This window comes from Macrobrachium nipponense, chromosome 32, assembly GCF_015104395.2.
Source record: "Macrobrachium nipponense isolate FS-2020 chromosome 32, ASM1510439v2, whole genome shotgun sequence".
NCBI classification, from domain to species: domain Eukaryota; kingdom Metazoa; phylum Arthropoda; class Malacostraca; order Decapoda; family Palaemonidae; genus Macrobrachium; species Macrobrachium nipponense.
Window position 1 is genome coordinate 67,913,637 of NC_061094.1, and position 14,455 is coordinate 67,928,091.

Here is a 14,455-nt window from a genome sequence, read left to right on the forward strand (position 1 = left end):
ATTTCTCTCCTAAATGCCCGGGGACAGAGAATTATACCATGCTGTACTAAATAACATCACGTCATATATCACCCTGCATTTAACATGATAAACAAAAGGCTGACGTTGATGAATACATTCATTCTCTCTCTCTCTCTCTCTCTCTCTCTCTCTCTCTCTCTCTCTCTCGGATCTAAAGCTGCAAGTGTAGAAGGGCTCATGTGCGCAAATAATACTAGAAATAATAAACATCCTCTAATCTCAGCTTTTAAGATGGCTCTTTCTGTTTTATTGCCTGTAAAACGAGATTCATATCTTGGAAATACATATTTACCATCAGGGGGAGCCGATTTATCCTAGTTACAAGCCATACCAAGTCCCATCAGAGAAGAAGGGAGTATGAGTATATATGATATATATTATTATATAAATTATATATATATATATATATATATATATATATAAAATAATGGAAGAGTGTTATTGCTTAGGAATTATGGACCTGAGGTGCTTATGTTGTAATATATATATATATATATATATATATATATATGATAATATATATATATATATATATATTACAACATAAGCACCTCAATACAGTATATATTATATACTGTATTGTAAAAATCCGCCATTTCTCTTAAATTACATAAAGACCGCTAAAACATTCTATACACAGAGCCCTCTACAGTATATATTATATCTGTATGTAAAAATCCGCCATTTCTCTTAAATACATAAAGAACAGCTAAAACATTCTATGCACAGAGTATATATATATTTATACATTTTCCAAAACGCTAGCAATGAAGCAATTATCATTTTCATTCTGCTGTTAAGTTTGTCTTTCAGTATACAGATACATAAAAAGCATACACACACATATATATATATATATATATATAATATATATATATATCTATATACTTACATACATACACACACACACACACACACACAATATATTATCATATACTTAATATATATATATAATAGTATATATATATATATAATATATATATATTAACATATATAACGAAAGCTCGCGTTAATGGAGTGCCTTTATCTTTACCAAAAATACTATATATCAACGTCTCTCCTTCTCTTCCCCGGCATTGTGATCTATTTTGATGACCCAAAATTTTTTACATTACTCTTTTTCTGCACTTCACTCCCGTCATTTCACTTATATCAGCTCCCCCTTGGCGCTTGTGCGTGCTACTCGCTCCGAAGAGCCAACATCCTCATTACAGCGAGATGCCACAATGACGTACTGCCCTGAGCCAGACAACTGTTACTCCTTTACCGTAAAACTGTGGGGCTGCGTCCCTCGCAGGCAGCGCTGGATTTGCTGATATTCTCAGGATTAAAAGAGGCTGGAACTATTCATTGAAGCGCCACTCTCTTTTGCAGCCGTTTTTCTTAGGATTTTCCTAAAATCTTTCTTTTGCGCATATTATCATTAGTTTCTTCGCCATAACCTATATGTACCTCCACTTTCAGTAATAGTGCTAATTTCTACATAAGTATGCTATTATTTACATAAGTCACAAGATCTTATGCTTACATAAAATAGCTTCATTTTCGCATACGCTAAGCCATAAGAATATAATATTATTTTGCTTCTTTTTTTTCCGTACACCAAATTATGAAACCTACCACGCCAACACTTCATTAATGTTTACATAATTTTGCGAGTTTACATAATTCCGGTGGGTTACAGTTATTCCAAGCTAGACATTTCTGCCAAAGTTTACTGGTAAAAGTTTTTTTTTCACGTATTGCCTCGTATGTTTTTTTTTTCTTTTTTTAACGTCTCTACATCATAAAGCTATTCATAATTTCAGTCGCCTCGATAATTCTTGACAGTTGAGTCGCTGGGATTTGTAAATATTGAGTCAAGTTGATCGTGTTTATTTCCAAACACACCTTCGCTGTGTTTGTTTGCTTACGAGGCTATTTCATTCAAACTCGAATGCCGTCAGGATATTTACTGGCTGTCGACCTTACTAACTGCCTCCATAAATTTTATAAGACGCATACCCGGGCAAGATACTTTTGCTCTCAAACTAACTCAAAATAAATAGACGCAGTGAAATGGAATGAAAAGCCAAAGTATATCCAAATCACTTATAATAACCGATCGGAGACTAAATATTCCGTACAGTCGTGTAAATTAAGGAGAAACATAAGATAAAAAAAAAAAAAAACTTCCCGATTACCTTCGCAGTCTTTCTCCCTCTTCGTTTTTGTGACTTAATTGTTTTTACTAAAAAAGAAAAAGAAAAAAAAAGTGTTCCGGTTTACCAGTGAAGAATTGCTCTAATTTGTTTTATGGTTCTAAAGATTAGTGTTGGATATACACTGTTTTATGTACATACTTTTTCAGCCATCTCACTTTTCTTTTTGTTACTTTCCTTACATTTGAGGTAGGGAAACATAATGAATATATAGGGTGAGTAATAGAGGGGTCTGTGTCATTTTACCGCAAAACGAGACAGGATGTGCTTACAGATGAGGTGAACTGCAGATAAATTTCTATGCGGAATATCAGCTGAGGGGGGAAAGAAACGGTACGTCAGAATACAAATCTTAAGACTAATTAATTTCAATTAGAAAAATCTAAATAAGAGTAAATCTCAAATTGAGGATTGAATAAAAAAAAAAAAAAAAGGTCCTTCCTGAATCGCCTCAGAGGAACGTATAAAACTTTAGATACAGCAAAGAATGGTCACAATGAAATATTGCGAAATGCCAATGAACAATAATTAAATTTTATGGAGGAAACATACTTTAAGACAACGTCATTGCTCCCGTCTTCTAACTTTTAATATGATCATTGTAATAATCATCAACGCCATCATCTTTGGAGAAAATATTATTTACTTGGCCCGAGGAGAAATGTCAGGAGGACTATATACTATCTTTCCGTAGAAGAAAGTCGAGTTTTATTCATGAATAATTAAATTTCTCCCCTAGTTTCTTCCCTACTTGGACAGCCACCCTTCTCTCTCTCTCTCTCTCTCTCTCTCTCTCTCTCTCTCTCTCTCCGTATTTCGCGAGAAATGGCTCGGGAGCAACATCAGTCGGATTCCGGGCAAGAAAGACACGCTCGTCTCCCTGGGGGTCCCCTACCCCGCATACCACAAGTTGCCATGGAGGAAAAATTCTTTATTAATGACTCAGTGGTCTCCTTTGGGGCCGCATACTTGTCGAGGAAGTCTATGGTGGAGAAACAACAACCGTGTGTAACCAACGCGCTCTGGTTATTTGTTTAATAAAATATTCAAACTTTCAAGTCCATTCTTCTTTGCTAAGCATATACAAGGAAAAGTTCCCAGCCTTTGAAGTTCATTCGCATTTTTTAAAAAATGTAGTATATTCACGTCTATCGTGTACACTGAAAAAGCCAAAAAGTCATACTAATGGTTAATGCGCATATCTTTACAACATACTGTACTAGCGACAGTCCTGTGTATTCGAAATCACACTTCCAAGTCCAGTCGCAAATATTCAAAGTCATATTTCTAAGTCAAGTGGAGAATATTAAGAAGAGAATGTTGTCGAACTTCAAAGCCGATTCCTGAGTATAAAAAAGTTATGTCTGGTTTCATTTGTGCATTTTAAAAGTAAATTCTTGAATGTCAAAAAGTGCGACTAAAATGTCCATTCGATTATATTAATAATGACACTGATCCAAGTTCAGACGTGTATTTGAAAACGTTGCACATTTTAGAAAATATATAAAAGTGAATATTAAAATGACGAACTTACGTCTATTTTTTATTATCACTAAAAGTTGCAATTATATCTACAGAATATTAAAGTCACACTTCCCACTCAATTCGTAAGTAGGCATTACAAGGTGTCCTAATTACAAGTCCATCCTCGTATATATTATAAAAGTCTTATATATATATATATATATATATATATAATATATATATATATATATATATATATATATATATATATATATATATATATATATGATATATATGTATATATATATATATATATATATATATATATATATTCGAGCTTGTAGTAATAATTTATAATCGAAGTACTGAATGAATAAGAAAATAATTTCACATCATTGTGGCCCTCGATGGATGCGTTACAACTGATTTTTTTTTGGATTTGTGAAAATATAAACTAATAAAGACATTCGAATATATTAACACTGACACAGAGCCAATTCCAAACGTGTATTTGAAAACGTTGCACATTTTAGAAACTATATACAAGTGAATATTAAAATGTAGAACATACGTCTATTTTTTAATATCACTAAAAGTTGCAATTAAATATCCATTATTGTACTGTAATAAATACAAGAATATTAAAGTTGCACTTCCCCTCCATTCGTAAGTAGGTATTACAAAGTGTCCTAATTACAAGTCCATCCTCGTATACATTATGAAAGTCTTATTATTAAGACCACTCATAACCATTCAAAGATACAGCTGGTTATATGAGATTTAAATAGCTCTGTTTTCTGCAGTAATCGTTCTTGTAGGTTTTTCAACTGCCTGTTTGTACTGTCACAGTTTAACACCTCCGGACAAGCTCCAAAGTATTATAATTGCACCTTAATGAGGTCATTAACACCTGGCTCTCGTGCAGCTGATCATTGGTCGCTCTAACGTTCTCCGAGAACTCCTTATTTTCCGTCCCTAATAGTTCCCGCTATTAAAAATGTACTATATAATGCAAATCAAATCCCATACATATAAACAAATTTCACTCCTTTGTTGACACGTCAAGGGGCTTGAAGGGGTAACTTCTTTGATCACCAATGGTAATTACTTTATTAGTTTGATTACCTAATCAAAGCTAACCTAAGGTTATTGATTTAATAAAACTTCTCATCATCACAACCTTTCTCTCTCTGAAACATCCTTACTTCCCCCCTAATGCTTAATCGCACCAACAAATACTGCAAGTTGCAAGGTACCACCTCCACTGTGATTATAGTCTAGAAAGATCATATATTGTCCCCTCCGACTTGGGAACTGGGTTAACATGCTGGCCTTTGATCTCTTGCCAATTACCAATTACATGTGACGAGCCGTTCGAGAGACGTATCCCTACTACTACTACTACTACTATAACTATGCAGTCGTAGAAAACGCATCCAGCCTTTCACTTATTGCTCACGACGGAGCTAGTACTATGCTACATACACCTAGCTTGAACAATTTAAGAAAGATACATGTTGAGTAATTTAAACAGATACATGGATAGATATTCGATTGAAATGTCCAGAGAAATTACCATTAAAGATCTAGGCATCGCGATATTTCTGAGGATCGGTTATGGAAGTTGGAAGGGGGGAGGGGGGATGGGGGTGGTTAGAGTACGTAGATGCCACGCAGACGAAAACTCAGCTGGTGACAGTACTTATCTCTGAACGCAAGTCAGTCTCTCTCTCTCTCTCTCTATCTCTCTCACACACACACACACAAACACAAATACACACACAATTTGCAAAATAAATAAATAAATAAAGCTAGGGACGACCAGTCACACGTGCATTAATTTTTTTATAAGTTCATAATTATATGTATTTTCCCTACAATAATATTACTACTTTTATCTACGAAGGGAACAATCATCTAAGCATAATCTGCTGAATGTGATTGTCCGTAGAATTTTCTTAACGAGAAGCACAACGTTTCTCCTTAATAGGAAAGGCAATGAGGCATATTAAAAATTCATTCTTGTGGGAAAGAAGCAATGAATACAAAGGTTAAGAAAAGTGCATCATATTTGCAAAACAGGTCGGCGGAGGTTAAAAGTATCTACCTATGATCAGTCGACACTTTACGCATTCGATGATCAATTAGTAGTTACCTTGCACAATTTCAATGACCACTCAGTCGTTAAGTTCTTCCATTAGACACATTCAATAATCACGTAGTCGAAACACTGCGCACACAAGAAAGGGAAAGTGCCCCTTTGGAACGCCTCTTTTATGTCGCTTACGGGAAAGTATTCATGAAAAAAAAAAAAAAAAAAAAAATTACAAGACAAAAGCTGTGCATGGCTACTGTGAAACAACTTTCTGCCCCAAAACCTAATTCACTACTGCCTGTTTTGGTTACGATTTTCCCTTCAAAATCCGTGCATGACTTTTCCAAGATTCCTGCTGAAAAAAAATAAAAATAAAAAAAAAAATAAATAAAAGCCATGTCGGAGGTAATAACATACAGCATGATCACGGCACATTCTGTCCTCTTAGAAACCCCAGATCATTATTATCCCCGACAAGACAAAAAAAAAAAAAAATAAAGAAATAAATAAAAAATAAGAAATACACTATCGGTTAGTCAGCACCATAAGATAAATGACCCGTTTCCAGAGTGTATACAGGTCCTTTAGCTGTATAAACACACTCGATTTCGTTATGGGAAGCCTCATCTCTAGCAAAAGAAATTTTGGGCGTGGCCTTGGGTTTTGCCATGATTGTGCTGGCTAATTTTGGGACCGGGCTTTCCTACCATAGGCGAACGAAGGCACTTAAGTGAGTCAAAGCCTACATTCCGATATGCATAAGCGCATGGTGGAACCAGCAAGAATGCACACTAGTGTATATGCACAAATTAATAGTTATGCATACACTTGCGATAACTATACGTAAGTAATGACAGCGAAGTACCTATTTCAGTACATATATACAAAGCGCGCGCACGCGTCTTAAAATCGAAGAAAAATGCATCGATATCTTTTAATTCATCCCAGATTATACAATTTAACAGGCTCCGCATTTCCTTCTCCTTATATGTAATGATGTGTGTGTGTGTGTGTGTGTGTGTGTGCGTGTGTAAATGTGTGAAATGTTCATTCTCCACTGACAACCTTCCCATAATTCACTACTACCAGCAGTAATCGTCAAGCCCACGTACATCTATGGGGCTTGTAAGTGAATGAAATACAATCTTCCCTCTCGCATATTAATAGCTTGCGGAACATGGCTGCCTAAATGACGGTTTCTAAAATTAAAAACGAGTCGGGGCATAGGCCTACGCGCGGATACACATGTGTGAAAGAGGCTGCGATGGTGTTGGAATGAAACGACTCAATGCGGACGATGCTTGGAGTTGGTTGGAGACCTTGGTTCATGTGGCAGGGTTCTGTTAAGGAAGCTTTCAAAAATGAATGTATAAAAGATGTTTTAGATGAGAAAAGAAGAGAAAAGTGTCTTTTAAGAATCTTCTTCTTCTTTCGCTAAAAGCTTGTCCCTATTTGGGGTCGCTGTAATCGTTCTTCAACACACACTTCCATCTCCCTCGGTCTAGTGCATCCTCCTTGCTCAATCCCAACTCTCTCATATCTCTCTTTACGAAGTCAATCCATCGCAATTTTGGTCCACCTAACCTTCTCCCACCTAGCTCTGTTAAATACATTCAGAAATGTCTGCAATGTATGCTGATCATTCAGAAGGTTCTCAGCCTCGCCAGAAAGTGTCAAAGGAGAAAGGAAGTTCTTGTATTATTTCAACAATTCTTCCGAACTCTCCTGTACTTTATGCCTCTACAACCCAGAAGACATATTAACACTATAAAAGGCTCGACCTCAGAACGCCTTTTTCGTGTTTATATTACGCACGTCTTCAGTTTAAATGCTGAATATCTATGCATGCATAACTAACAAAATACGCACTTGTATGCAGATCTGTTGGTCACTTTCGGGAAAACTACAAGGTGCAGTCATGTCACAAGACTCGTGAAAACTTTAAGCATTAACTAGAAATGCCGGTGGTATCACAGAAATTCTACGATTATCATTGTGTTTCCTTTGAATCTAAAATTCAATGGGGTTCATATCGTGTGCATGTTTAATTCTATAAGAATAATTATAATAATGTTTATATTCTAAAACTTCTTCAATTTCATATTTTGAAGAACGAAATTTAAGATAAAGAATTCCAAAATGTATGCAAATTATTTTCCGTCGATAAGCATAAGTGATAAGACCTCCGTCATGCGCAAAACTTACCGCGTTTATATATATAACTGCTTAATCAACAGATTTGAATGATAGGGTACTCTCTCTCTCTCTCTCTCTCTCTCTCTCTCTCTCTCTCTCTCTCTCTCCTCTCTCTGTCTCCGACTGGCCTCGTGGCACTGAGGTATTTCGCATATCTCTCGCCTGTTACTAAGTCTTAGCTCCGTTGCCGAAGAAAGAACGATATAGCTTCGCCTTCTTAAAAGCCTCATATTTATGTTTGCCTACCTGTGAAAAATTGTTAATCGATTGCTTAGAGAGAGAGAGAGAGAGAGAGAGAGAGAGAGAGAGAGAGAGAGAGAGAGAGAGAGAGAGAGAGAGCAGACGTGAGTGATAGTACTCCGTCAACAAGTATATAATCACGTCATAATTTAGAATAAAAAAAGGGAGGGTCTCAATGAGTACTCCACACCCTAACAGGGGGAAACTATACATCAAAATTCATCATCCTCTCTCTCTCTCTCTCTCTCTCTCTCTCTCTCTCTCTCTCTCTCTCTCTCTCTCTCTGGCTCAATGCTTTCGTCATGAATGCTCGCCAGCGCTTGACCAATACACTGTCATTCAGGTTAATGAATTCACTACCAGAGATGACTGGGGAGGGAAGCTGAACTATATTAAACACCTTTGATACATGTGATCAATTTGTTTCAGTGGTCAAACATCCACGTGAATAAATTAGCACGCGTAAGCTACAGTGCAGTTTCTCTATCTTTGCTTCGATCACTGATGTATAAATGTCTTGAGTTTGTGTGCGAGTGTGTGAATATGATAGATTTCTATATTCAGTTTGGCATCGAAAATTTAGTATTATTATATTACTATTGTTGTCGTATTTTCCATCATAACATTATCAACACCTCGTTATAGTCAATGTTATTACTATTATTGTGATTGTGACCTTGGTTTTTGTTACTGCATATTTTCCTTCGTTTTTATCATTGATTTCCCTCTTCCTTCTTCTTCCTATAGTCATTGGTCCACATGCAATCCTTACTTCATGCGATCTAACGTTCTTTCTGATAAAGCTGAGTATATAAAACAGAGAGAGAGAGAGAGAGAGAGAGAGAGAGAGAGAGAGAGAGAGAGCATTTCCAAGCTAATCTATCTTTTCTGGGAAATCAAAAGGTCATTCCAACCCATTGACACAGATCAACGTCTCTTCAAAGTGGCACCACCGATGTGGTTTGTCACGAGGCCAACAAGCCAAACTGTTTGTCACTACCTCTGTCTGCAGCGCCTCAAAGGAGCTACATGCCACAGCTCTCTCTCTCTCTCTCTCTCTCTCTCTCTCTCTCTCTCTCTCTCTCTCCCCATTTTCGCTTATAACCGAGGAACCTGCCTGCGTTCGAATCACGGAGGACGGAAGAGAAAAGAAACGTCCCCTTAGATAGCTGGCATGCCATTGCTGACTTGAGCAGGGAATCATGTACCTGGTTAACAGTCGGCTGATGTGTGCCGCAGCTGTGTTGGAGAATAGGACAGAAGAAGAGAGAAGGCTCCGTGAGATTATTCATTATCAAATAATAATTAAATGAGGGAGGATACTCCGAAGTAATCTGTACCCTGCCGTGGGTAAAACCAAGCATACAAAATATTCTCTCTCTCTCTCTCTCTCTCTCTCTCTCTCTCTCTCTCTCTCTCTCTCAATTCAAAATGAATAAGCGTTAATTTCGTGGTTGCGCTTTTATTATTTCCAACAATCCTTCGTCTGATTTTAATTCACGTTACAAATATGTGTAATGCAAGAGACAAACGTTTAATTTCGCTTTATTTTTCAGTGGAATCTTATTTCCTCGTTTATAGTCAGAAAAATGAAAGGAATTTAAGAACCGATGCTACTCCTGATACTTAAATACTTTTAAAATGGCTAACACAAATATACTTTTAAAGTTTTGTATATGATACCAGAGAAACTAAAATTTATCGAATTTATTGAGACGAATCCTTTCTCATTTACTAATCTATCTTCATTAGGTTGCCTTACATCTATGTAACCTTAGATTTCGAAGACATTTCATGTAACAATTATAAGATAAATAGCTTATTTCAGGAGAGCGTTTGTTGTTTCCCTGTAAATCTCTAATCACCTATATATAGAAAACTGCTTTCATAAAAGGAAAGCAATCAGATATTGTGGTATCTATGTAAGAAGTTTTTTTATTTCCTAAGCTTTCCTACAAAACAAATGCCACGATCTTTTCCCGGGCGCCGCTCAGAGACCACGCCATCTATTGCCATCTGGGTATACACCTAAAAGCTATTTTTTACTCCCTTCATAAAAAAAAATATCCATTGGACAACCATCGTCTAAAATCTAAAACAGAGGATTCAAAAAAACACACAAACGAACAAGGTGTCACACAAAATCTTCATATACGTCCGCAGTTTTGAATCAAATCGGGGAGCTTTATCAAACTAAGGTTGTAGATGCTATCGACATGATACTCACACACGCTATAACGTCTAACCAAGTGGACCTTATCACCCACAAAAGTCGCGATTTACGACCCAAAGAGACTCGCAGAGTGTCCCTTCTTCGGAGACACGCCCGAGTGCCACCCGCTGCTTCTGAATTTTCTTATCACGCCGAGACATCGGCTGCGACAGAGATCTTATCAGGATGAGTCACCTGTGGTTCGGAGACAGAGAGAGTCCCCTCGATTCATATATACTCGGCGCGGCTTAGGGCTACGAGATGCAAATCTATTTCCAGACGATTTGGCAGGTCGTCCAAATTGCATCTTAAAAGGCAACGGAAATCATGAACACGGTAAATCAATTCAAATATCGAGATATATAGTGTACGTATGTATGTATGTATGTATATATATATATATATATATATATATATATATATATATAAATTTATATATATAATGTACAACACCTCATTAGTATCTTTGCGTAAGCCATTATGCTATATTCTGTATGCGATAAATACGTTTTCCCGTATGTTACATTAGAAAAAGAGGTGAATCACGCACACACGCATTATACACACACACACACACATACACACACACACACACACACACACACACACACACATATATATATATATATATATATATATATATATATATATATATATATATATAGTATAGTATAGATAAAGACAAAAAATTTTCATATAAGACACTTGTTGAGAATACCGATATTTTTATAATCTTACTGAATTTTGGTCTTATACGGGGCTAAGTGTCGAAGGTAGTCTAAAACAAGGGTTACGCTTCAGCCTAATTTCGACATTTCGTGAATGAGTGAAATAAAAAATAAAAAAGTTGAAGGGATTCGTGAGAATGTTTCTTAGAAACGTTTAAACAGAATGTAAGTATAACGTTGTGACGGTTGATGGAAAAATTCAAGGACTATCGTCTATTATCTTGCAAATGAAAAAGCAAAAGAATGAGAAAGGCGGGATTAAAGGAGCAAGAAGACTGCATGAAATCACATGTACGGAATGCTAGTTGCATGTCAACAAGCCGTTTGGCTCAATGCTAATTCATACAAAGGAAAAAATCACTAAGTATACGAAAATTCTCATGTTACGCAGTTCCAGTGATCGCAAGATTTTTCTGGTCTAGTTATGATCTCTTTCTAAAACCGAATGCCAGCAGCGGATGCAAACAAACGTCAAAGCAAAGCAATTGATGCAAAACACGATGTGAGTCAGGGGATAATGTCCTATGAACATTCATTCGCAGGGTGTTATTGAAGCTTGTAGTACATATAGGAATAACTCTGATGAGCTGAATTTCTAGATATCTTGTAATAAATCGAAGTAAGATCTCAACACAGAGAGTGCCGTCGAATGAGTTATATACCGACTGATCAATGTAAGTCACATCTCAATTATTCAATCAAAAGAATCTTCAGCCACAGGGGGATAAAGATCGAGCGCCCACTCATGTCCTTAGCATCATAAGCATGGATAACTCGAATGATACGTGTTCATCGGCGTTGACCGTGTGCCTTACAGTTGTCAAGACTGAAAAATGCAATTTGATGATACCATAATGAGAGGCGATTTAAATTCATGATATCTAGTCCAGTTGAGACCATATTTATATAATTATTTACATATAGAGCTCAATAAATTCATTCTTGACAATAATCAAAGATTTATGATTCGCATACACGTGTAAAGTATATGAGAGCTTCATTTATGAATAGTAACCCAATCAAAGTATCGACGAGCTACAGTACAATCTTATTACCCAGCAATTCAAAATACACCAGAATGCTGCGAGAAAAAGGGCAGGCTCCGGGCCTCATTGCAACCCATTATCGTCAGCATCAGGCGCCTGAGATCTGTCGCATGCTTAAGCAACCCTCATCTATCATCTCCGGGTTTGCCCCCACCGGGAAGACGGGGCATTCCTCGACGGTGTTGCAACGAGCGCCGTCCTCTCCTCCTCCTCCGAATGACTCACGCCTCCAGAACTGAATATTCCGAGGAAGCCTTCACGAACCGATAGCTATGACTCCATCAACAAAGGCTTCAGACACCGGGGATGGGGGAAGCTGTTGAATAATAGCCACAATACATTTACTTGACTCTCTCAAACCATCCCACCTAACCCCTACCAACTCACCCCCCTCTCCCCCTACGACATACCCCTTGGAGGTGTTCTCAACGGGAAACTATGTGGTAATGACGATGTTTTTTATCATGGCCCCACATGTGCGTCTTGCAATGTTTTGTAATGTTTATCCACCATGTGTATTGTGTTCCTAGGGCGACGTAATATAAGCACAATATATATATATATATATATATATATAGATATATATATATATAAATACGTACATGAACGCGGTTAATAGTGTGTACGACAGTGACATAATATCGACAAGAATATGACATAAATATACAGAACTTTATTCCCCCCCCCCGCCTCCCGAGTATGTGCTAGAGTGCGGGCACTGGCCGTCTGGGAGTATGAGTGTGAGGGTATATTTGTGCTGTGAAGGACTTCTATTGTAAATTTAGCCACCGGAGGTCACACTCAGTTGCGCATACTGTCAAGAATCGGACCGATTTAAAACTCGACCCCGGAGACACTGAAGAGATTCCCCCAACCCCCTTGGGGATTTTTCTTGGAAATATACACACGCAGGTATACTCATACAGGAGAGAGAGAGAGAGAGAAAGAGAGAGAGAGAGAGAGAGGTGTCAATGCAGAGAAAGGGGTAAAATGAACGGGGGTATGGATAAAAGTAAAAGGGTAATGTGAGGGATAGTGTGTATGTGTGTGTGTGTGTTTGTGTGTGTACGCAGTCTCATGTATGTTAACAGCATTGCTTCAGGAAAAAGCTTGTCTGATGTTTATCCCAACAGAGAGAGAGAGAGAGAGAGAGAGAGAGAGAGAGAGAGAGAGAGTGCTTTTACGACTATATTCTGTCGCTTTCAAATGACATCCTTATCAGCGACGCAAGGCAAGATGTTCTTTGATGAATCAGCCCTTGGGGCACTAGTAAGGTCAGCAGGGCCAGTGATGTCACTCGGATGATGATGATGATGATGATGACGTTCAGCCAAAACTCTCCAGGCGGTTAATTAAGGGAAGAAGACACTTGCCCGGGTTTTGGATTCCGGGCAGACAGCATGCCTGTTTCCTTAAAGACCCATTGTGTCGCGCTTACGTTATATTTAATCAGGTGCCAGGTGACCATCCGACTGCACTTCAGAGAGAGAGAGAGAGAGAGAGAGAGAGAGAGAGAGAGAGAGAGAGAGTACCCAGTCCTGGGCCACCATGTAATTTATCGTAATATAGTTTTAAAAAAGAGGACAATATTATAATCCTTGCCCACTTAAGAAGTGAAACAGTTCATCAGACATCAATAACACTCTCTCTCTCTCTCTCTCTCTCTCTCTCTCTCACACACACACACACATACATACATAAACACACACGCACAAACAAACACAAATATACATACAAATAGCACAAGTACCTCCATTTTATTGGAGGAATATCAAACATACCGCTTTCGTGAGTTTCAGTCTGTTACGGCTGCTCGGTGAGCAAGAGCCCGTACTGACACAAAGTCAGCTTAATAAAAAAAAACATCAATCGAGCTTACCGCGTTGCTTTCAATATTATCAATCGAGTTTTCTGGACATAAGAAAATGAACAGACATACAAGCATAATGCACAGCAACTGCTTGATACGATTAGCTTTATGCAGACTTCTTTACGTACCTGTGTCTTCGACGTGTGCAATTACGAACTAAAACGAAAAATCGCCTAACTCCCGAAATAAAATAAGGGAAAAATGATATACATACTGTCTAAAAATAAATCTGTACTTAATAAATAATGAGGCTTATTCCACTTTAACGCATACTTACCAATAACGGAGATCAGTAGATGATAATGATGTGACCTCTTCCTTTCTCTAAATTTGTGTGCTGGGGAAACCCTTAAGATCTTCTGCATTCCCCAAAAAACTAAAA

General features: G+C 37.4%; 1 protein-coding gene and 1 long non-coding RNA gene across 9 annotated transcripts in view; one reads left to right on the top strand and one right to left on the bottom strand.

Annotated features, from left to right (window-relative positions):
* The window catches only part of LOC135207573 (uncharacterized), a 162,313-nt gene that overhangs the window by 99,617 nt on the left and 48,241 nt on the right, over window positions 1–14,455 (bottom strand). The window contains exon 3 of the long non-coding RNA XR_010312995.1: window positions 14,351–14,455. This exon is cut by the window's right edge and continues 15 nt beyond it. This is a non-coding gene — a long non-coding RNA (uncharacterized LOC135207573). The remainder of the gene's footprint in view (window positions 1–14,350) is intronic.
* Window positions 1–14,455, top strand: part of LOC135207572 (uncharacterized) — an 84,685-nt gene that overhangs the window by 35,499 nt on the left and 34,731 nt on the right. The window lies entirely within an intron of this gene.